Source organism: Aedes aegypti, chromosome 2 (genome assembly GCF_002204515.2).
Source record: "Aedes aegypti strain LVP_AGWG chromosome 2, AaegL5.0 Primary Assembly, whole genome shotgun sequence".
In the NCBI taxonomy this organism is placed as follows: domain Eukaryota; kingdom Metazoa; phylum Arthropoda; class Insecta; order Diptera; family Culicidae; genus Aedes; species Aedes aegypti.
The window spans coordinates 262,658,834-262,684,840 of NC_035108.1; the positions used below are offsets into that span (position 1 = coordinate 262,658,834).

General features: G+C 39.9%; 2 protein-coding genes across 2 annotated transcripts in view; one reads left to right on the forward strand and one right to left on the reverse strand.

The window, feature by feature from the left end:
• LOC5570908 (START domain-containing protein 10) overlaps positions 1-15,896 on the reverse strand; it is a 107,764-nt gene extending 91,868 nt beyond the window's left edge. Inside the window, exon 1 of the mRNA XM_001653335.2 lies at positions 15,325-15,896. The gene's annotated coding sequence lies outside the window, so the exon portion shown is untranslated. The remainder of the gene's footprint in view (positions 1-15,324) is intronic.
• LOC5570907 (phosphoglucomutase-2) overlaps positions 1-26,007 on the forward strand; it is a 300,316-nt gene that overhangs the window by 238,633 nt on the left and 35,676 nt on the right. The window lies entirely within an intron of this gene.

A 26,007-nucleotide genomic window follows, 5' to 3' on the forward strand; every position in this document is an offset into this window, starting at 1 on the left:
ATTTGCCTACCTCCAGGGGCACAAACACAAGTTCCCTTCTCACCCGACCTGACCCAGTGATCCACCGGAATAACTCCGACCACATGAATATTTCCGCGTTCCTCTGTTCACTTCTAGAAACTCCATATATGTGTGCCAGTATACTGACAAAAAATCATTTGAATCCATTAAAAATTTGCTGAGCGGTGAGGGTTTTAGAGGTTTTGCTTTCACTCAGGCCAATACGGGTTAAACTACCCTGGAATATCTAGGCTGTCAGCTTCTTCGTTAGCGGCGCTATGTTGGAACGCACCAAGAATTTTATCTCATTTGATCAGCATGGGCTTATGCCAGGAAGATCCGTCACAATGAACTTGCTGAACTTTACTTCCAAATGCATAGCTAGCATAGAAGCAAAAGCGCAAATGGATGTAATATTAGGGTCATTCAAACTTTAAAAATGTTTGAAAATCCAATCTCCCATTTGCTCCTTACCATCCTTTCCATAAAAATAGTGTTTTGTGAAATTTGTGATTTAAAGTTCTGTGATTTAAAGGTGGCCCAAAGACAAAGTAGGTTTATATGGATTTTTTTTTCTATGTTCGGATGCGCCACTGCGACCAGTATTTAGATCTATTGTGGCATTACCTTAGTGTATAGTGCATGTCGCATTACTTCATTTCCATTGATAGGTAATGAAGCATCGATTTCTGTACAGTTTTTGTTTTGATTGCTCAGATATTGATAAAAATCGACTATGATGAAAAGGTCCCGCTATTTACACCCTTCATAGAAATTTACATCTCAGCAAAGGCGCGGCCCTTAGCAAACATAATCGATTAAATTTCTGAGGAACCAAACGGAACTCTAGTTACATCCTTTTTTTTTCTTTAAATTTCTTTATTAGTATCATTCCAAACATTACATTCATTTCTTATATCTAGGTGTTCTGTGTTATTAGACAACACTATCATCCTAATTTGGTAAAACAAATTTAAGATTTTATTAACATTTTGTTAACAACATATAAAATTTCATTTGCCGTAGCAGTTCAGATTTTTTACAGGTGAGTTGATTTCACCTGCTTATAAGAGAAAAAAAACGCTTTATATATACTTAACCTAACTTAACCTAAACATATAACGCATCAATCGTGGCAATAGAAGATTGTAACGATTTTTGCCTGAAATTATTTATTATTTTATTTGACATTTGTTCCAATGTTTCAACATTGGATGTTCTATGTAACTCATTGGTACTATACCAGGGAGGAAGCCTCAGAATCATTTTCAAAATTTTATTTTGAATTCTCTGCAGAGCTTTCTTCCTGGTATTACAACAGCTAGTCCATATTGGTACAGCATACAACAAGGCTGGCCTGAAAATTTGTTTGAATATCAAAAGCTTGTTCTTAAGACAAAGTTTTGATTTTCTATTAATAAGGGAATAAAGACATTTTACATATTTATTACATTTGACTTGAATGCCCTCAATGTGATTTTTGAAAGTTAAATTCTTATCAAGCATGAACCCTAGATACTTAACTTCATCTGACCAATTTATTGGAATCCCTCTCATCGTGACAACATGTCTACTTGAAGGTTTCAAATAAAGAGCTTTTGGTTTATGTGGGAATTTTTGAGTTGAGTTTTGGAAGCATTAGGAGAAATCTTCCATTTTTGCAAGTATGAAGAAAAAATATCCAATCTTTTTTGCAATCGACTACAGATGATACGCAGGCTTCAACCTTTGGCGGAGAGGCCTGTGTCATCCGCAAACAAAGATTTTGACATTGGTCCCAAAATGCTGCCTTGAGGAACACCAGCTCTTACAGGAAGTCTTTCAGATCTGGAGTTCTGATAATTAACCTGAAGTGTACGATTTGACAGATAACTTTGAATTATTCTAACAATGTATGTTGGAAAATTAAAGTTTTTTAATTTTACAATCAAACCTTCATGCCAAACACTGTCGAATGCTTTTTCTATGTCTAGAAGAGCAAGACCAGTAGAATAGCCTTCAGATTTGTTGGAACGGATCAAATTTGTTACACGTTAAAGTTGATGAGTGGTCGAATGTCCATGGCGGAATCCGAACTTTTCATTGGCAAAAATTGAATTTTCGTTGATGTGGGCCATCATTCTGTTCAAAGTGACCTTTTCAAAAAGTTTACTGATGGAGGAAAGCAAACTGATTGGACGATAGCTAGAAGCTTCTGCAGGATTTTTGTCTGGTTTTAAAATTGGAACAACCTTAGCATTTTTCCATTTGTCAGGAAAACATGCTAATTGAAAACATTTGTTAAATATATCAACCAGAAATGATAAGCTACTTTTTGGAAGTTTCTTGATGAGGATGTAGAAAATTCCATCATCGCCAGGAGCTTTCATATTTTTGAATTTTTTAATAATAGTTCTCACTTCTTCCAAATCAATCTCCCAGGCATTTTCGAAAACGTTCTCTTGATTGAGAATATTTTCGAACTCCTGAGTAACTTCATTTTCAATTGGACTAATAAGTCCTAAATTAAAATTGTGCGCACTTTCAAACTGCATAGCAAGTTTTTGAGCTTTTTCGCAATTAGTTAGTAATAATTTGTTTTCCTCTTTCAATGCCGGTATAGGCTTCTGAGGTTTTTTCAAGATTTTAGATAATTTTCAAAAGGGCTTAGAGCCAGGGTCCAATTGAGAAATTTTATTTGCAAAATTTTTGTTTCTTAATTGAGCAAAACGTTTTTTGATTTATTTCTGCAAATCCTGCCATATAATTTTCATAGCAGGATCGCGAGTGCGTTGAAATTGCCTTCTCCTCACGTTTTTAAGACGGATCAAGAGTTTAAGATTATCGTCTATAATCACGGATTCAAATTTTACTTCACATTTTGGAATTGCAATGCTCCTGGCTTCAACAATGGAATTTGTTAAAGTTTCAAGAGCATTGTCAATATCAAGTTTAGTTTCTAAAGAAATGTTAACATCAAGATTAGAGTCAACATACGTTTTATATATATATTCCAGTCGGCTCGTAAATAATTGAAAGTGGAGCTGATAGGATTTAGAATCGCTTCATGGGATATTTGAAATGTAACAGGGACATGATCAGAATCAAAATCAGCATGAGTAACTAATTGGCTACAAAGATGACTAGAGTCGGTTAAGACCAAGTCAATCGTAGATGGATTTCTAGAAGAGGAAAAACATGTAGGGCTATCAGGGTATTGAATTGAGAAATATCCTGAAGAGCACTCATCAAATAAAATTCTGCCGTTGGAATTACTTTGAGAATTATTCCATGACCGATGTTTGGCATTAAAGTCACCAGTGACAAAAAAATATTAGCGGGCTAGTGATTACTTGGTTTACCCAGCTGATACATTTTCCCCGCTGCACCTTACATACTATGTTTATGTTTGATCATTATGATTGATTTTGAAAACAATGTTTTTGAATCTTGGGATGGTTCTATTAAAGCACAGCTATACACGTCTTTTTAATGCTTAGAAGTGACTCATGTCGCATGAAGACGTTTCGCATAAAGCCATTTCGTTCTAGGACATGCAGCATAAAGACATTTCGCTTAATGACGTTTGGCATAATGGGCGTTTCGCATAATGTAAGAACAGAGAAGGCTATAAAGAAGGCATATAATCCTTATTATGGGTCCTTCCTTAGCCGAGTGGTGAGAGTCCGCGGCTACAAAGCAAAGCCATGCTGAAGGTGTCTTGGGTCGATTCCCGGTCGATTCAGGACCTTTTCATTATGGAAATTTCCTCGACTTCCCTGGGCATGAAGTATCATCGTACCTGTCACACGATATACGAATGCGAAAATGGTAACTTTGGCAAAGAAAGCTTTCAGTTAATAACAGTGGAAATGCTCATGAGAACACTAAGCTGAGAAGCAGGCTCTGTCCCAGTGAGGACGTAATGCCAAGAAGAAGAAGATGATGATAATCCTTATTATGCTTTTTGCAAAACGTCTTTATATGAAATGTCCCACCCCCTTGAAATGAGAACAAATTGCTTGCCAGTAATGATTTCAATGTCAAATACCGTTAGTGGAGCAATCTTCATAGAGACTTCAACGGCAGATAGGTACTTATTTGACGAGTGCTGTTCAGAACTTTTTCCTTTAGTTCCTTTAGTTTATCAGGGCATTCAAGTCAAATGTATTGAATGTATAAAATCTCTGTATACAGTTATTCATAGGAAAGCAAAACTCTGAAATTTTGAACACTGGAGCAAATGTCGAGTTCCAATAATTTGAGGTGCAATCTCTCATTACCATGATAGGTGCTTTATACCGTTATGACTCGAAATCCGGACACTTAAGCACCGGACTAACTTCAACATCATTTATATAATTAATGATATCTGTTTTCATACGGTACCGTGATGTTTCACGGCGGTAAATGTCTATTATTTAGGATGGTGTAATAAAAATAACGATTATTTATGCAAAAAAAACGTTTGTCTGATAGCAGGCTCAAACCCCCCTGTTACTTCAACCCTGGAACTGCTTCTCAACTAGGCCAACGAACGCAGCAGCAAACAGGCATCTATAAACAGAAGCGTAAACCCAGCTACAATAGATGTTTGGGATATCTACGCAGACGGTTATCATGAGCGGGAGCAGATCGGATCGGGGATCATCTCTTACACAGGGAGTCTGCATTCTCAGATTAGTGATGTCAACCCGATACGTTCTGCAGTGGTGAATAATCGATGAGAGGAGATGAGCTGAATGATACTCACAAAACCGATGGACTGAGCCGAATAAAATCATAGAATGCTGCTTTCGTAGGTAGGCGAAGATCAACTGTAGAGTGGACCTTCAGTTGCGCCTCGATCGGTCGGCAGACATGTGGGCATAGGAGAGCTCACTCGGTTGAATTTTAATGTGTTAGACTTAAGCGTTCAATGTTAGTTTTTAAGATCCAAAATAAATGTAGTGATGTGTAGTTCGAGTTTTTAATTCAGTAAATGTGAGTGTTTTTATAAGTGCCCGGAAGAAGCCCTCGAAAAGGAAACTCCAAAGGCCCAATAACTCAAGGAGAATGAGTTGGAACCACTAAGACCAGTGTTCTTCTGCCAGCAACATCGACCTTGGTCAAGGTCGAATACATCTTCGAGTGTTGGAGGAATTATTGCAAGGCTATCGAAGTGAGTTTCTCGTCCCCCAACATTTATGGTCCTTCGAGCCGGATTGGACGGACCGGGAAGGGACAGAAAGGACCTGGAAAACTTATTGTGCGCTACTTGGCGCCATTGAGTAGCATCCGTCTATAGTATAAGGACAATTAGAGGAAGCCATCGCACTCAAGGACAATTGTCGCAGTAGCCATCAATTTCGCGAACAATTAGCGGATCGCCATCACTGCATGCTACAAAGGATCGAGGATAGTGTGGTCTGGACATCCATCGAATGGAACCTTTTCATAGGTGAGTGGAACCATCACTATATGTCCAGCCGAAGCAAGGCAATTTTCGATTCTAACACCTGTCATCATATTGCATAGCGTTAGCGTTAGCGTTAGCGTTAGCGTTAGCGTTAGCGTAGTTACGGTATACTTCGTAGATTGGATACTAGCAACATTTATGTTCCTTTTTGATAATCTCATTCAGACTGCTCTCAAGATCAAGGATGAGGAGTATTCCTTGATCCAATCTTAAACAAGAAGACCAAAACCATAAATATCACTATTCCTGGCCACGCCCATCTTTACCGTAACTTGGGATAGGGGAAGGAAATGTTGATGTAGCACTTACTTAATGAGAGGCCACCGACTCAGCGACACCCTCATAAGTGCTACGGAGGTGGGGGTTGGGAGAGGAAAAATAAAGTCAGGATTCGCTTTGAAAGCTAGCGATAGACCCATGGCATTTATTGTTTAAGCGTTTTGAATTTAATCTTTTGAATGTCGGCAATCAAAGAGAAGATATTTGTCCTATTTAAGATATATGATTAATAAGATTCCGCATAGTACTTTCCGTTTTAAAAAATTATGTTTGCGACGAAGCAAGTGTGGGTATCTGCTTATTAATGATTTAAAAGCAGAACCGATCCCTCAAGGGTCATCGGAGGAAAAAAAAAAAAAAAAAAAAAAAAAAAAAAAAAAAAAAAAAAAAAAAAAAAAAAAAACCGCTACGCGTATGATCTACAAACCTAGAATTTTTTTATTTCACTATTCGATAATTGAACATTAGAAACAAAAAAAAAACCGTGTTCAACTTATGTAAAACGAATAGCAGCAATTCAAACAAAAAAAAAAAAAAAAAAAACACGCGTATTTTTATGTTCATTGTAAAAAAAGCTCAAAAAAAAAACGAAATAAATGTGGAAATAGTGGCAATTTCAAAATATATTTCCTCTCATACGCGAACCATCCGATTATCCGTCACCTCGAACCGACGATGCTTATCACAAAAAAAAAAAAAAACAATCGTTCCCGCGGCACTTATCAAGAGTCAACTAATGCTAACAATGTTCTGATAATAATTTGGAACAAACTCACCGGATCTCCCCCCAATTGGGTATAGCTGGTAAGATGACCAATCCATTTCCATCAGTGGTTCGTATTACCACGTACGCCAATCGTTAGGCTCAGGTAGCACTACCAAGAAACCGAACGTCCCCACGGCACACCACAACGCATTGCTTCTCCGGAAACCGATCCATTCGTCCTTCAAAGCTTAAATTGCACCGACAACACCATTCACTACATATTACACTCATGTAAAAAGCACTGGCCAGATTAATTCTTTTGAAAAGTTTTACTACACAAAAAAATGACAGCCGATTTTTTTTTCACGTCCACTCGCGCTCACAGACTGCTGCGATCTCCCAACACCTGTCATCATATTGCATGATACACAAACCATCTGCTGTAACCGGACTTTGAGGATCGTTTGCGGATTCGAGGCTAATTGGCTTGATTGGTTGGTCGAGGCTTATCTGACTGATTGACTGGCTGGTACAAGGACTGTTGATTGAGCTACCCGGTTTGATCACACCACTGGCACGAATTTGGACTACTGAACCAGCGGACAATCTGGTTCTCCAGGTAAATATTTTTAAGTTCAGTATATGTCCAGTCGTCGTTAGGATTGCATGAGTCTAACACCTTATTTCGATGTTTCTACCCTGGATCGGATGGATTTATCAACCGTCGAGACGATGGACCTTGGCGACTACTGAAGAATGTATTGGAGGACAATCGTTCAGACAATTTACATCGGTTCTATCGCATCACTCTGGTTTGGATGAGCTTCTAGTACTTCAACAACCCGAGGCAACTGCTTGATTCACCAAAATTGAAGAGGCTGTGACGTATATTTTCTATATTGATGAGTGCTATGAACTGTATATGTCACCGAAGCGGGACACAGAAATATACACATTGTAATTTGAATTCATCCTCTTCAACTTATTGGCCACGAATCCCTGAGAACAAACTGTTCGTTACCAGAAAAACTGTCTCGATTTCACTGGATTTATTCGTTTTCTGATTGGATTGGTGCTGCTAAGGTTTTCTGGGTTAGTGAACAAGTATATGCCTTGCCGAGGCTTCAATCTCTGTATACTACATGCCCGTTTCCTCTTCTTGGAACTCTTCCCTTGAATCTTGCTGTTGGTGAGAAATTGATCGCTGTTAATGAGTTTGCTGTAATTGAGCTTGGAATTTGAGATCCCTTCGACGATGGAATGAATTTGAATAGCTGTTAGTTCTCGTGGGTGAGTTCTACAGTATATGTCTGTCGAAGCAAGGACTATCGGATACTACATTTGGCTCTTCTCCTCTTTCCTCAACGATTCGATACTGTTGGATGAGTGGCGTTTCCGAACCGAATCACCGTGACGTCTGGATTCATTTGGATGAGGTGTAGTTGATCCCAGTGCAGCTTACTATTTTGTCAGGTAGGCTTCTACAGTATATGTCAGCCGAAGCCGTGGACTTTGGATCTCTACACCATCATATTTCTCTTTGCCGGATCGAGTGACGTGTTTCAACCATGGCTCCCGGGGTTAAGAAACAACCTACCCTTAAGCTGTTGATGGTCCAGCTTAAAAACATCCAGACATCCCTGGACGACATCTTGAGATTTGTACAGAACTACGAGCCGACCTGTACCGCAAGCGCTGTAAATGTTCGTCTGCACAGCGCCGAGAATTTGTGGGAGAAATATGGCACGGTTTTGAATGACATCCAAGCTCATGACGATTTTGAAGATGAAGAAGGGACATTTGATCAGGCTAGGTTAATCTATAGTGATAGATATTACGATTGTGTATCATTTCTCATGGATAAGGCCAAGGAGTTGCAGGGACCTGATGATGCTATTGATATATCGATGCGAGGGAACGAAACGTTGTCAGCTGGGCATGGTATGATGGATCATGTCCGTTTGCCCCAAATTAAGCTCCAAAGCTTCAACGGGAACATTGATGAATGGATCAGTTTCCGAGATTTGTATACTTCTCTCATCCACAGAAAGGTAGACTTACCTGAAGTAGAGAAGTTCCACTACTTAAAGGGTTGTCTTCAAGGTGAACCAAAGGGCCTAATTGATCCCTTGAAGATAACAAGGAACAATTACCAAGTAGCTTGGGAGATGTTGCTTAAGAGGTATGACAACAGTAAGCAGTTGAAAAAACGTCAGGTTCAGGCCTTATTTAGTTTGCCAACACTTTCCAAAGAATCTGTAACAGACTTGCACACTCTTATGGACGGATTCGAAAGAATAGTGCAAAATTTGGATCAGGTCATCAAGCCCGAGGAATACAAGGACCTTTTACTGGTCAACTTGTTGACTTCACGTCTAGATCCAGTGACTCGTAGAGGATGGGAGGAACAATCTTCAACGAAGGATCAAGATACGTTGGCAGATCTAACCGATTTCATGCATCGACGGATTTGTATCTTGGAATCATTGCCATCGAAGGCTTCGGACGTTAAAGGATCTCAACAAGTTCAACAACCGTCAAGGTACAAATCGTCAGCTGTGAAGGCCAGCTGCGGTTCTGTGCAGTCGTCTGGGGGACGATGTGTGGTTTGCAAGGAGAACCATCCACTTTACATGTGTTCTTCATTCCAACGGTTGTCTGTGCGGGAGAGAGATGGGGTATTGAGATCTAATGCACTGTGCAGAAATTGCTTCAAATCAAATCATCAAGCAAGGGAATGTCCATCGAAATACTTTTGTCGTGGCTGTAAGGGTCGCCACCATACCATGGTATGCTTCAAGGCGGAGAAAAGCGAAACAGCGAAGGTCGCTGCGGTTACCTCTACTCCTACGGAATCTGTTGAGACTTCTGGTTCTACATCCCAGGTGATAAACATGCTTGCCACTGAATCCTCGGTTTCAGGTTCAGCTCAGCAATTTTCCTCTCAAGTTCTTCTGGCTACTGCGGTCGTTATCGTGGAAGATGACGAAGGTAGTCAGTTTCCGGCTCGCGCACTGCTGGACTCCGGCTCTGAAAGCAATTTCATTACTGAACGTCTGAGTCAACGTATTCGGACTCAGAGAGAGAAGGTGGATATTTCAGTTCTCGGAATTGGTCAAGCAGCTATGAAGGTGAAATACAGAATCCAAGCATTGGTTTGTTCCCGAGTATCGGAATTCTCGCGGAATGTCAGCTTCCTGGTTCTACCAAAGGTAACAGCGGATTTGCCTACGGCGAAGGTGAATGTGGAAGGATGGTCAATACCCAATGGAATCAGCCTAGCAGATCCTGCGTTCTTCAACCCTGGTGCGGTGGACATGGTGTTAGGCATTGAGTTCTTCTTCGATTTCTTCGAATCTGGTCGAAGAATTTCCATTGGAAAGCAATTGCCGACACTCAATGAATCGGTATTTGGATGGGTGGTTTGCGGAGGATTAATGAAGTCAACTGAAGGTCTACGTGTCAACTGTAGCACGGCTTCTACGGCAGCTTTGGAAGAATTAGTCACTCGTTTTTGGATTAGCGAAGAAGTAGGCGGAACTAAGATTCTTTCATCGGAGGAAAAAAGGTGTGAAGAACTTTTTCAACGAACGTTTCGAAGGGACCCGGATGGTCGGTATTTCGTTTCGTTACCGAAAGATGAAGACGCTATCTCCAGGATGGGCGAGTCACGGGACATCGCATTCCGGCGTTTTCAAGGTACAGAACGCAGATTGGCGAGGGATGCCAGTCTAAAGGAACAGTACCACAAGTTCATGGCAGAGTATGTGCAACTAGGGCATATGACCAAGGTAGACAATATGGAGGAATCGGAAAAACGGTGTTATTTGCCACACCATCCTGTGATTAAAGAAACTAGCACCACTACAAAGCTACGTGTTGTCTTCGACGCGTCATGCAAGACCTCGTCTGGAATTTCCCTCAACGATTCTTTGCTTGTAGGCCCGATCGTTCAGCAGGATCTACGGTCCATCATGCTTCGGAGTCGCATGAAGCAAATCATGTTGGTAGCCGACGTAGAAAAGATGTTTCTCCAAATTTTCATTGTACCGGAGGACCGGCATCTGCAATGCATCCTATGGCGTTTTGATGCAGCTGATCTTGTGGACGTGTACGAACTCAACACCGTCACGTACGGGACGAAATCTGCACCCTTCTTAGCAACACGCACGTTGAACCAATTGGCAATGGATGAAGAACATCAATACCCGCTTGCTGCAAGGGCTGCCACCGAGGATACGTATATGGATGACGTTATAACAGGAGCAGATACGATTCAAGCAGCTTGTGAACTTCGTGTACAGCTGGAGGAAATGACAATGAAGGGAAGATTCAGACTTCGCAAATGGGCATCCAATAACCCGACAGTACTGGAAGGAATTTCCGAGGATAATCTGGCGATTCGACTATCGGAAGGCATAGATTTGGATCCCGATTCGACCCTAAAAACCCTTGGATTGACGTGGTTGCCGAATACCGATCAACTACGGTTCAAATTCGACATTCCATTACGTTCGTTTTCTCAACAACTTTCGAAACGGCAAGTCTTATCGGTGATTGCCACTCTGTTTGATCCGCTTGGACTTCTTGGTGCCGTTATTACCACGGCAAAGACAATTATGCAGCTTTTGTGGAAATTCAGGAATGAGAGAGATCAGGCATTGGATTGGGACCAACCCTTGCCTTCAACGGTGGGTGAGATTTGGAGAGCCTACTATGACCAACTTCCTCTGTTGAACGATGTTCGTATAGACCGTTGTGTGACCATTCCGGAGGCAATTAAGATCGAAATTCATTGTTTTTCGGACGCATCGACCAAGGCATACGGAGGATGTGTCTACGTAAGAAGCCAAGATGGACAGGGAGGATTGAAAGTCCGACTGCTGTCTTCAAAATCTAAGATAGCACCCTTGAAGACGCAGACTATTCCGAGGCTAGAGTTATGTGGCGCACTCTTGACCGCACAGCTATACGAGAAGATTCGTGACTCCATCAGAACTGATGCCCAAGCCTTCTTTTGGGTCGATTCTACCTGTGTTTTGAGGTGGATACAAGCTTCGCCAAACGTGTGGAATACGTTCGTAGCGAACCGAGTGGCAAAAATCCAGGCTATCACAGAGCCGTCCCAGTGGTTTCATGTTTCGGGTAAGGAAAACCCAGCCGATTTGATCTCCAGAGGAATTGCCCCAGGAGATATTGTTAAAAATACCTTTTGGTGGGAAGGACCAGAATGGTTAAAATCAACTCGTGAGTATTGGCCGCTGTCACCTTTAGAATCGTTTCCGGATGAGGAGAGTCAAGAGCGACGCCGTACGATGGTGTCATGTGCGATTACGTTAGATGCCGAATTCAACGAATGGTATTTGGGAAGGTTTTCGTCCTATTCCGACCTGATCCGGAAAACCGCGTATTGGTTGCGGTTAATGCGACTACTTAGGAAGGATATGCGAGATCGAGTTGTAGCCAATAGTCGATTATCGAATGAAGAGCTTAACGAGGCAGAATTGACCATGGTTCGGCGTGTGCAAAGGGAAGCCTTTGCCGATGAGTGGAATGCTCTAACGAAGAGCGGAACGGTTCCAAGACGGTCGCCACTTCGGTGGTTTCATCCACATATCGCCGAAGACAACGTTATTAGAGTTGGCGGACGGCTCGAACATTCGGCAGAAGCATACGACGTAAAACATCCAATTGTCCTTCCTGCACGTCATGCATTTACACGATTAATCCTCAATCATTACCATTTGAAACTCCTACATGCTGGACCGCAGCTACTTCTGGGAGCTGTTCGGCTTCGATTCTGGCCATTGGGTGGACGGAACCTTGCACGACATGTTGTTCATCAATGTATTAAGTGTTTTCGATCGAAACCTTCTGCAATTCAACAGTTTATGGGTGACCTGCCTTCACCACGTGTCTCACCATCAAGGCCATTCTCACAGACTGGCGTAGACTATTTCGGACCAATGTACATCAGACCTGCCCCACGTAAGCCAGCTATTAAGGTATATGTTGCGATTTTCGTGTGTCTCTGCACCAAGGCTGTTCATTTGGAGTTGGTGATGGATTTGACTACCGATCGTTTCTTATTAGCTCTTCGTCGTTTCGTTGCCAGAAGAGGGAAATGTCAAGACATCTATTCCGACAACGGAACTAACTTTGTCGGTGCGAGGAATAGAATGAAGGATTTCCTACAACTACTCAAAAGTCCTAATCATCGCGAGAAGGTTTCTAAGGAATGTAATGAGGACGGAATTCGGTGGCATTTCAGTCCACCCAGCTCGCCCCACTTTGGAGGACTGTGGGAGGCGGCTGTGAGATCAGCAAAAAATCATCTTCTAAAGGTCATGGGTGAATCGTGTCCTTCGGCAGAAGAATTGAATACGCTTTTAGTTCAAGTTGAAGGATGTCTCAATTCACCCAAATGATTTGGAACCCTTGACTCCAGCTCATTTTTTAATTGGCACTTCGCTCCAAGCATTACCAGAACCAAATTTGGAATCCGTCGCTTTGAATAGACTTGATCGCTTTCAGTTGATGCAAAGAATACTGCAAGATTTTTGGAAACGTTGGCGTATGGAGTATCTGTGTCAACTTCAAGGAAGGTTCAAACGGTGGAACAGTCCGATCAAGATCGATGTCGGGAGAATGGTAATTATTCGTGACGAAAACATGCCCCCCATGAAATGGAAGATGGGTAGGATTTGTAAGCTTCATCCTGGCACCGATGGAGTTGTACGCGTCGTCACATTGAAGACCAGCTCAGGAGAATTGAAAAGAGCTGTAGAGAAGTTGTGTTTCTTACCAATCTCAGAGGATCAGCCTAACCAGCACCCAGCAGAGCAAAAATGAATCCCACCCTATCCCCATTTCCCTTCGAAGAGGATTTTCTTTTATTTCAGAAATCATACCAATTTCTGGGTGGGTGAGAGTGTCTGATAGCAGGCTCAAACCCCCCTGTTACTTCAACCCTGGAACTGCTTCTCAACTAGGCCAACGAACGCAGCAGCAAACAGGCATCTATAAACAGAAGCGTAAACCCAGCTACAATAGATGTTTGGGATATCTACGCAGACGGTTATCATGAGCGGGAGCAGATCGGATCGGGGATCATCTCTTACACAGGGAGTCTGCATTCTCAGATTAGTGACGTCAACCCGATACGTTCTGCAGTGGTGAATAATCGATGAGAGGAGATGAGCTGAATGATACTCACAAAACCGATGGACTGAGCCGAATAAAATCATAGAATGCTGCTTTCGTAGGTAGGCGAAGATCAACTGTAGAGTGGACCTTCAGTTGCACCTCGATCGGTCGGCAGACATGTGGGCATAGGAGAGCTCACTCGGTTGAATTTTAATGTGTTAGACTTAAGCGTTCAATGTTAGTTTTTAAGATCCAAAATAAATGTAGTGATGTGTAGTTCGAGTTTTAAATTCAGTAAATGTGAGTGTTTTTATAAGTGCCCGGAAGAAGCCCTCGAAAAGGAAACTCCAAAGGCCCAATAACTCAAGGAGAATGAGTTGGAACCACTAAGACCAGTGTTCTTCTGCCAGCAACATCGACCTTGGTCAAGGTCGAATACATCTTCGAGTGTTGGAGGAATTATTGCAAGGCTATCGATGTGAGTTTCTCGTCCCCCAACAACGTTCAAATATGCAAAACCAAGAGATGTGTCTTGCATCGAAATCCGGACACTCTGATTAAGTTGTTTCGAAATCCGGACACTTTTGCTTCGAATTCCGGACACTAATTTTTGACGAAATATTCGCATATTTTGTATGAAATTCAACTCACCATCTCTACAATTCAGGATCTTGAACAGTTTACTATACGTAATCACAAAAGTATCGAGTCGTGACAAACTCCGAAGCTATCAGAAATGTATAGGAAGTTTGGGCAAAAACGATTCTCACACTTCATGGCAAATGTGAGATGCAGTCCTACACGCAATGAAATGTGTAGAGTATCGAATCGATACGCATTTTATTCTTTCATTTTTAATAATAATACCTTGATGCCTACGATTCCTTAATATCTATAACATGCAACTAAAATTGAATAATAGTTATGTGCAACTTCATGGCAAATGTGAGATGCAGTCCTACACGCAATGAAATGTGTAGAGTATCGAATCGATACGCATTTTATTCTTTCATTTTTAATAATAATACCTTGATGCCTACGATTCCTTAATATCTATAACATGCAACTAAAATTGAATAATAGTTATGTGCATAAGTATTATAGTAAAATTCAAATTCACTGTATGAAAAGTGTAAAAAATTATCATAGTGTCCGGTTTTTGAAGCGTCCGGCAATTCGAAGCAAAACGGTATATTAATATTAATTTTATTAAAATTCAAATATTCTTGAAGAAAAAATAATGTTTTGTTTTTAAAATGTATATAATCATTCTGTTTCGCTATGTGCCCCTTGTACATTTTTATGGAAGTTTTTTTTTCAATACTAAGGCGATGCGTGTTATATCTATCATTCCTATATAGCTTTCAAATTAAAAGCCATCTCGCACCGGTGCGATTACCGTAACAGCTATCTTCCCACGAATAAACTTTTCCATGGAAGCACGACGACGCTAAGATTATTGTATAGCGACAGTCACGTTATGAACAGCATGTGAAGTAAGAAGCCAATAAACCACGTGAACGCTCGTTCGTGCTTCTCTTCGCTTGCAATTCACGAAAGCTGCAAACAACAACACAATTGCAAAACATGCTTGTATTTTATTCTAGTTAGAACACACAGTTTACGCACTCACACTCAACTAACGAAATTACTTTTAGAATATAGTTTTGCAGGACTATGAATATGAGGTTACAAAAAAGTCAAAATGTTTGTTCTAATATGTCATAAATACATTACCGATAATCGTTGTTATTACCTTGAACAATTTTCACTACTGCTTCCAGAACACGGCAACTAAAATCTTTACTCTCTTGTCCATTGCATTAGCGCACAACACTCACACTATCAAACCGTTGCGATTTTTGCAATCTTTTAAAATATGCACTGGGCTATAATTATGTCGCCCTGCTCAATGCTGTATTTTCCAACTTTTCACATTATTCCAGCATCTTAAGCAATCCCAGTTTCCTCTGCAGGGATTTGTCACTTTATCGCTGTGAGAGAATCTCCTTGAAGTAGACAACCAGCTGATGCCTCATGACGCTTTTCACACTTTAATATCGCTCGCGGATGAAACGATTACGATGTAAATTTAATCATGAACAGGACACACAACGAATGGGGGAAATAATAACGCTTGGGGAAAAATTCGCTAACGCAATCACAAATTACTTTCTTTTTTCACTACGAAAGCAGACCGACTGCCACTTGCACAAGAAAGGTATATTTACCAATCAATGGAATATGTAGGCATACAGTTAATCATCAACCGAAAAGCGAGCGATTGGATTGGTGTGTCAAGCTGGGAACGAAACTGGGTTATAACTGAGCGAATGAATCCGAAAGCTTCTAGCACGAGGTTGTACTTTTCGGTTGCCTGCCACCCCGCCTTCTATGGAAACTACCCGCTTTTCCAGTTTTCCGCTTTTCACTTGCCTGTCGGCTCCGCAGCAGGATAACGGCGGTGGTGGAAAATTCTGACGTACCAACACCGGTGCAATGGTGGCATGGGCTTGTCAGTTTGCGTTAGAGTGACCAGCCCAGTATTCTAATTTTCAAGTAGAAGCACTAAAGCTTTTTTTATAAAACTTCTGCAAACATTATTTAACATGTTGATTCGGTATATCAATGATGTATTGGATGTGAACTTCCCGTATGGGCTTATTGTGCGATATGTCGAGATTGCGAACGTGTATAAGGATGTTGTCCTTGGCAAAGGTTCTCGGGAGGATAAACACTTCCGCATAGAGGAAAGGGTTTATTCACAAATTTCCTAACGCTAAAAATGGCCATTTTCGACACCCACCCACCCCCTTGTAACGCTTTTTGTATGTACATTTTACAAATTTTGTATGAGTCGTGACAGGACGAGGACACCCACCCACCCTCTTCAGCGTTATGAAATTTGTGAATGGGCCCTAAATTGGATTTGATTTGATTGCTTTCCGGGAGAATTTCATCCAATCATATTTTCTCGGAATACACACACCAAATTGTTATTTCTGTAAGTCAGCAAAGTTTTGCTGATGTTTTTGTGCTGCAAATCCAGCAATCCATTTAGCAAAATAATAGATAGCTGATCATCCAACAAAGTGAAATTGATGAAAGCGACAATTGTTTCGTTTGGAAAACACACATCGTAGTGAAGTTTTCCAAAAGTATATCTCAGACATAAGAGCAAAATCTGGTATAAGCCAGGAAAGGGTGAACATTCAAAAATTAAATCGTCAATAATGAAATTCAACCTGTAGTTGATGGATGATGTTGATGATCCTCACATTTACAATAGTAAGACAAAATGTTGTTACACGTATAATACACATTTATTTCAACAAAATAACTGAACACTTAAATCCAATAAACGAAGAAACATTCTGAGATCTGGAGGAAAAAGGTCTTTTGCTTTTCTAACTCTTTTTAAACAATAAAGTAAATGAAAATCGAATGAGGTACCATTAAATTTCACTATTATTTGTATCGTGAAAGATAACGCGTAATTATAAGGCCATCTTCAGTGTCGTGTACTAGATTAGACTTAAATGGTATTGTAATGAATTAATCACATTTTTTTAACACTACCGACAAGACAAGCAAATATCACGCGTGAGAGAAAATTTTATTTGCTTGCAAAGTAACTCGTTTGATAGATCGAAAAGATTACTGGTTTACATAAGAAAAACAAGATTTCTTCTGTAAGTTAAGTATTTATGTTTTTCTGATTTACGGCAAATTTATAAAGCTTTCGAATAAATTACTGAATATCAGCATAACTGAAAGCGATGACAAGTATCCAGAAAGTAATATTGATAAATTTCAGCTAACGCATCCAAAATAGCTTTACATCAGTAAAATTATGTAAACTATAGTTGAAATGTTTTCAGCAAACGGTATTTCCGAAACATGGATTGACAATTTTGTGTATATAATAGTTTTATTCCAAATAATTTTGTACAACACTTCGTCTATGAATAGGCAATGTCTGAACTGGAAATTCATCAGATGGTATAATCAACACATGGTATTTTCAAAGCAATTTGTTTTGTATTTACTCAAACAAAGAAGTGCTAATTGAGTACTAAGCTGAGAAGCAGGTGCGGTCACAAAGGAAACGTAATGATAAAAAGAAGAAGAATATTGAAAAAAAAGTAATAAGAGCTGTTTTCAATATAAATCTTCATACATTTCCTCAAAATTTCACAAAAGGGGTTTAGTGAAATAATACAGTTCAGGTCGAAATATACGTAGGTATCTGTCAAAGGATACAAACTCTAGTGGAATTAAATGGTATAGTACTAAATTGGGTTTTAAATAATCAGGTAGAAATGCGCAAATAAAAAAATATGGTATCCTTATGTGATTGTGTTCAGCATGTTATGATTTAATTGTATTTAAATTTGAATTCCTTTTTAATGAAGGGATTTTTTGTCGTAGTATGATTTAATGGATATAGATTGGAAACAATTGATCCCTAAACTAATATACAAATACTTTTTTGGAGAGTTAGAAGCAATAAAAAATAAGTTAAAAAAAAATAGTTTTAAGAAAATCGATTTTGTAGTTTTTTCAATAATTTTCCATTAAAAGAATCAAAAAAAGTAGATTTGGGTACATTGTACCTCTGAATTCCGTCCTAACTGCTTACACAGCGAAACAAAAATGACTTTTTTACGTGTCTCAAGAAACAAATTTTGTTTCTCTTGTAAATTTGGGGTTGCTAAATCTGATGCCGTTCTCAGAAATGTTCCAGCACGTTACAAAGTTGTATAAAACCATGGGTTCATCGATGTTTACATAAAATTTGAAATACGATTTATTCAACATATTAGTGGTTCAATCCATCAATCATGCAAAATAGGACTTTGACTTTCATTTAAGATTTAATTTGATTTAAATTGCAAGGTTCAAATTTAGATTTAACCGACTTTATCAACATGCATGCAGTATCCATACAAAATTCTTAGTTTCTCTTATATGACAATTTACAAGATACAGTACTTTTCTAAACCACCAAAAAACAACTTTTGAGTATCAAAAGTATTATGAACTTTGTTGATTAGTATAGTTTAACACATGAAGTTTGAGTTCTGAAGCAAATAAATTGCCATACAAGCTGGTTAACTTGCATGCAAGTTGGCTGAAATCGTTAAAATTAGTGAGTTCAACAGCCAATATCTGAAAAACTCGGTAACGCGCAGATAATATGCGCGCAATTTAACCGCAACGTCAATATTCAAGTAGGCTTGGATTTTATCGTTCTTCAAGAACGCGAATATTTTGAATTTGCTAAATCTGAAACATTTGATAATTTTTATAATCACTGCGGCGGTATATCGACATTTTAAGATAATCGCATAACGTGGATATTTCTTGCAGAGCACAATATCTACTAGGAAATTTTGACCAATCTTACATTTTGTAACGTCATAACTAACATCATAACTAAATCATATTATATTTTTGGCGCCGTCCACAAATTACGTAAAGCTGGAAGATAGGGGCTTGGCCAAAGCGTTACGTTTTATGAACAAATTTTAAAACTTTTACGTTATGAAAGGGGGAGGGCCAAAACATCTATTTTAGCGTAATATAATTAATAGACGCTACCTTTCCAAATACCCATATTAAAAAAACTGTATTCAATAATGCATTCTAAAACCTTCTCTTCATTCATGATCATACAAAATTGTATCATTTGTATTGTATGTTGCTGCAAAGTTACAATCGCATAAAAACGAGGATCAAGTCTTTCCATTCTACTTTATACTAAATGTTAGTTAAGAATTTCAATACCGCGTGACTTTGGCGTCGATATGTGCTAATTGGGCGATATTTCGAGGTTTCTAACATATACAAAGATGCTGTCTTTGACAAAGTTGCTCAGGAGGATGAGGATTTCCCAAGTAACAGTAGTAGCTCAACAATAGCTTATTAAACTGAAATAAGCTTAAGAGTAAAATGTTTGTTGGGTTTCGCATGGACAATACTGCCCATGAAGGCATAACTGTCCTATATGGAAAAAGAAAGCATTGTGATAATAGCTCTCAAAGTTTGAAGTTTGTCTTCTCATACAAATATTAATGCTTTTCTAGACTGTCTCGAAAGGGCCCGAGCAAACGAGTCGGTTTTGTGCTTCGTTTTTTTTCTCGATTTGCGCGCCATTTGCCGGGCAGTGCCTCAAAATAGCCCGAGCAATCGAGTCGGTTTGGTGTTTCGTTTTTTTTCCTCAATTTGCGCGCAATTTGCTGGGCAGTGCCTCGAAAGAGCTCGAGCAATCGAGTCGGTTTTGTGCTTCGTTTTTTTCCCTCGATTTGCGCGCGATTTGCCGGGCAGTGCCTCGAAAGAGCCCGAGCAAAAGAGTCGGTTTTGTGCTTCGTTTTTTTTTCTCGGTTTGCGCCCCATTTGCCAGGCACTGCCTCAAAAGATCCCGAGCAAGGATGGAAAAAAATCGGCTCTATCGATCAACAACACAGTATTGGAATAATCTAAGAGGGCCGTTACTCTCGCAGCAGCATGATTTCAACACCTCATTACGCGTGCGTAGAGCGGATATATGAAGCATCTGATGCACGGTTTGTCGTGGAACAAAGAGTTTATCGGATGTTGTTACAAGTAGCGATCAACTTGAATCATGCCGCATTCGCGCTATTATTTATCGCTCAACCAATGTCCGAATGGTTTTAGAATCACAAACAACATATATGGAGGTCAAGGGGGAAGTCACTCTACACACTTCAGTCAGCACAGCTGTGCCTTCAAAGCGCCAAGGTACGCCAAGCGCGCCAAACGTGCTATAATACTATATACCATAAAAATCAATGAACTGAAATTATGGAAAAACGATCTCAGCAATCATTGACATATGTAAATTGAAAAACTCAGAATTTTTCATTACTTAAGGCTGGTTTGCTACTGACAAGAAAAGGAATCGCCTATCTCGATGCGTGGAAAATTTCTTCCAAGAAATGGTCAAGAAAATCATATTTTTCTGATCGCAGTACTCAATTGAGAAGAAATGTCACTTCAAAGGGGGCTCTCTGTAGGAAATTTCTTGACCCATTCAGTCAAGGAATTTCTTTACTTTTCTTGATCGAAACAGTATACTTAGCTTTATTCGGGAATGGATTTGACATTGTTACGAGAAATTTACGGAACTTGCGATACAAAGCGTGAACGATTATGCACAAGGGCGTGGTGGGGGTGATATTGAGTTTGAAAAGAGGCAAGAAAGGTACAGTCAGATCTCCTATAAGACGCTGCCATCATCATTCCTCCCACGGCAAGATAGCCGAGGAATTTCGGTGGGCGTAAAGTGGGTGGTAGCGTCTAATAGGAAGCCTGACTAATTCCAAGAAGATTTTGCTCATATTTGTGCATTCGCTGTGGTATGGGTATTTGAACACGACGTGCAGAAGTACAGTTTTAGGACTAGGGAATGTTCAGAACCAGAGACTATCTAATGAAGGGAGAGTATGGACATTTCGCGGTCAGTACGTTCGAGCCTTTAGACTGCAAAACCTTCAGAAATGTACTTGCTTTGTTAGGTTTCGAATAGATATTAAAACTTTTTGTCCATGCGATTTTTCGTGTAAAGAGTGGTATTGACTCATTTTTTTCGTTGGATTCCCCTACTTATGTTCTCCCAGTTACGCGGCTTTGAAATTTACTATTAGTTGGTGACAAGGCCACTGACGCTTTTTTATAGGTATATATTTTATCCTTTTAACTTTTTATTCACTTTAAATTTAGTAGCCATGACACAGAGCAGATGCCATCACATTCAGCTCAGTTCGATGGGCTTTGCAGGTTTGGTGCCACACGATAGCTTCATTCTGAAATAAGAAAAGTTTATAAATGTAAAATCGACACATTTTAATTTTAGCAGGTTCTTTTTGAATTCGAAACGAACTTGAAAATTTCGCGATATCCTTGTTTGTCAGATAACAACAACTCAGAAAACTCAATGATTGCTGAGACGAATATTTCAGTTCACTGCGATTTTTATAGCAACACACTATAAAACAAATCGTGCCAGTTAGTGCGCCAGAATGTGCCATAGCTGCGCAAGGCACCCTGCGTAGAGTGACCACCCCCTTGATGGAGGTAGATCATTAAGTAAAAGTGGAAAAATCCTCGAAATAATCAAACTTTTTTTTCGCGAACAGTTAATCGCTAGCAAACGTGCAACACTATGCAATATTCGCGGAGCGTAATTTGTTGTGATAACTTGACGACAAAGAGTTAATCGTTGTTGCTATGACCGCAAGATAAAGAACAACGCGAGGCATCATGGATTTTGTCATGATCACTAGATGTTCATCCTTGATCCCGAGCAATCGAGACGGTTTTGTGCTACGTTTTTTCCTCGATTTTCACGCCATTTGCCGGGCAGTGCCTCAAAAGATCCCGAGCATTCGAGTCGTTTTGATGTTTCATTTGTTTTTCCTCGATTTGCGCGCGATTTGCCGGGCAGTGCCTTGAAAGGGCCCGAGCAAACGAGTCGCTTTGGTGTTTCGTTTTTTCCCCTTGATTTGCACGCCATTTGCCGAGCAGTGCCTTGAAAGGGCCCGAGCAAACGAGTTGGTTTGATTTTTCGTTTTTTTCCTCAATTTGCGCGCGATTTGCCGAGCAGTGTTTTGAAAAGGTCCGAGCAATCGAGGCGGTTTGGTGTTTCGTTTTTTCCTCGATTTGCGCGCCATCTGCCGGGCAGTGCCTCAAAATAGCCCGAGCAATCGAGTCGGTTTGATGTTTCGTTTTTTTTTCTCGATTTGCGCTCCATTTGCCGAGCAGTGTCTGTAAAGAGCCCGAGCAATCGAGTTGGTTTGGTGTTTCGTTTTTTCCCTCGATTTGCGCAAGATTCCGTTTGACACGTTTGAAGTTTCCGACATGTTTGTAAAAATATTATATTTACAAACATGTTTATATCCTACAAATATTTTTTTTTCTATCTTTATTAACGAGATTTTTAGCCCTGGGCTAGTTCATCTCGGGACCAACGGCTTTACTTCCCTTCCGAAGGAAGTCGTCACTGAAAAATTTTTAGTGACTATCTCGGGGATGGGATTCGATCCCAGGTCCTCGGCGTGAGAGGCGTGTGTTCTAACCACTACACCAGGTCCGTCCCCAACAAATAATAGTTTATCATGGTCTAATTAGTTATCAAAGTGAATCTTTTGACCCAACGATTCTCCCCATTAACAAACATCCCTCCTAGTAACATTTGTGGAGATGCAGAGGCAAACACGGTCTCCAAACAGCAAAGGTTTCACACTAACATTCCTTCCCTTATTCCCACCTGACTGCAAGGATGTGGCCTTCGCCATTATTGACCCTGTATAAATAGAGGCACTGAATTATGCACACTGAAGAAGATTATGGCCTATCCCAGCTGGGATGGGTTCCTCAGAGGGTTCCGTCTGCACTTCTTGACAGCTCGACCAAAATTCCTTCTTCCATTCATCAGTGCCTACTTGGTTGATTCCAATCTACCACACCAGCCAAACTTGTAGTTGATTCTTTGTGCATCTTCACTGACTTCGGTCAATCACGGAATACCAACCATTGATATGTGTAGTCAGTCTAAGCCAAGCTAAGCTATTATAGCATTTTCACTGGAACATTCTTAGAAAAATCTCTTGATGGTGGGTCATGGTGGATTCGTCCAGTAATCCCCAGAATGTTTCTCCAGGGAAGCTTAAAGGTTTTGTTTTTCAGTAAATCAGCAAAAATTGCTTTTTCATCCCAGTGATTCTCCCAATGTTCTTTTTTTAGAATAAATTTATTCTGTTTGGTCCACTTTCAGCAGACATGTGGTCTTCAATCAAAGACAAATTAAAGACCCCCATGTCCCTTGCAGTTGCCCAAAATTTTATGGCTCATAAGGTAATCTAGAATGCCGTTCAAAGTGTACTGTGATCTGTCAAACTTGGGTACCTTTTGCAGTACTAAAGGGACCAAATGCAGTACTAGAAGTGGTACACAATCTGAGCCCGAGTGGGACGGACCTGCTTCAATGTTCTTATTTTTAAGCACTTATTCGTTCAGCCCTGAGCTCTGTGCAAGTACTATGGTGCCATTCTAAAATTACGAAACGCTTTTAGGGGGGAGGGTGTAGGCTTAAACGTAACGTTACGGTCCACACAAAAATTTATAAATTTTCATATAAAAAGCATTACGATTGAGGGGATCAAAAATTCACAATTTTAGCGTTACGTAAATGGACGCTGCTCATTGATCGCCTTCATAATTTGCAATAGCGGCGCCGGCTACGTCGGAATGCAGGTTAATGCGAATAAAACTTTGAGGTTTTACTCGCTTTTTTAAAGCCGAATTTTTTGCACTTCCATGATAACGCGCAAAATGAAGGATCGCAGTAAGCGGTGATACCGACCGGTTGTGTTTTTCGTCCGTCTGTCAGGTTTTTGCTCGGAATATTGAAAAAAAAAAGAAATTTTCAAACGTTTTGTTCCATTTCAACAGTGTTGAGTGTGTTCCCGCTATTTCTGCATCAGTAATATTCAACTGACGGTAATACCTGTGTTTTATTCAAAAGTGTAGTGAATTTTATAATTTTATTCAAGGAATACTTGTGGAAATAAAAACCTTCGTGAAATCAAGAAAAGCAAGATTTGAATCGCTTACGGCTGAGTTGAACGATGCTTCCTCTTGCAGTTGCAACTGCAAAGACACTTGGTAATAGTTTAAGTTCCGTTTATCTTTTTTCGATATGCAATATTTGTTAATTAAATAAATAAATGATGAATGGTTCGTCACCCCGTCTGTCGGCAAAATTTCATCAAGAACACTCATCAAATGAAAATTAAAATATTCATATTTTTGAAATTAACAATAATTTTTGAATAGTTCGTCACCACATGTGTTGACATACATTTGTCTACTATAAACATACATTTGTCTACTATATACTATGAAGCCATGAAAATAGTTATATATAAAATCGAATGAATCGCATCACTTAACAAGGTCAATCCTGATCATATAACTTTTTAACCCTTCCCACTAACAAAAATCCTTCCTGCGACAACCGTGGAGATGCAAAGGTGATCTCGGTTTCTAATAACAACAGTAGTCACACTAACATCCCATTCCCTCCTCGATGACCGTACGGACGTGGCCGGCGCCGTTATTGACTTCATTATATTCTGAGCTCTCGATTTGTGCACATTGAGAATGGTTAGCTAATCCCAAGCCCCGTTCATTGGTTCTCTGTGCAATTTCGATTGTTCAAGCCAATCACGGAGTAGCAACTACGAATTGTACGGTCATCTATGCTTATGCTTCCACGAAGACGCGCAAAATGAACTTACTTATAATGGGCTATGAAAAAACTACCCTGCAATACACATTAGAGTGGTTCAAAAAATCGTTTTTGCTCCACACCGCTCATTCGATTCTAGATCAAATTCTGAATGTTCTCCCAAAACTTGAGCTCATTTTGATGAAAACTGAGACTGCACAAGCCCTTTGAAGTTTATATGGGAATTACTATGGGAAAAACAAGCAATTCATTCAATCGGTCATAGTGTTTGCCCATGTGCTCTTGGGGATTAGAGCTACGTTGATACTGTGAGATACATTTATCAGCTACAACTTTGCCGAAGACCGTTTTCAAATCGAACGCCTCAGTAATTAGTTATTGATATATATCCAGTCACAAATTCTTCAGCAGTGCTCATTTAACTTCTGAACAGGCAACATTGCTACTTCTGGCGCGAAAGATAGCACGCACAAATCATGGCTACTATGTTTTACTGCATATACCCAGTGATGCCTGCTGAACAGCCCAATAATTATAGTCAAAGTTTTACAACTCATTCAAAAATCAATAACTAATTACTGGGGCGTTCGATTTGAAAACGGTCTTCGGCAAAGTTGTAGCTGATAAATGTATCTCACAGTATCAACGTAGCTCTAATCCCCAAGAGCACATGGGCAAACACTATGACCGATTGAATGAATTGCTTGCTTTTCCCATAGTAATTCCCATATAAACTTCAAAGGGCTTGTGCAGTCTCAGTTTTCATCCAAATGAGCTCAAATTTTGGGAGGACATTCAGAATTTGATCTAGAATCTAATGAGCGGTGTGGAGCAAAAACGATTTTTTGAACCACTCTAATACACATACAATCCACGAATATATGACGGAATGTGGAATCGAAAGACAAAACTTCGAAAGGACAGAGACAAGGAAACATTCCCTATCAAGCACATAATTTTCGACATTTGTTCCTAAGCGCGATGTGGCCATCGTAAAGAACTGCCATTCTGGGACAAAAATAAAAATTGCAGACCACAGCCTATCACAAAACTTACTTCAAAATTATGTTTTTTTTTCTCTTACTAAAAACTCTCAAGTTGGTACCTTAGTCATACTGAGTCAAATCAGTGATTTTTTGCCACTTTACGTTTGAAAAGTCGCTT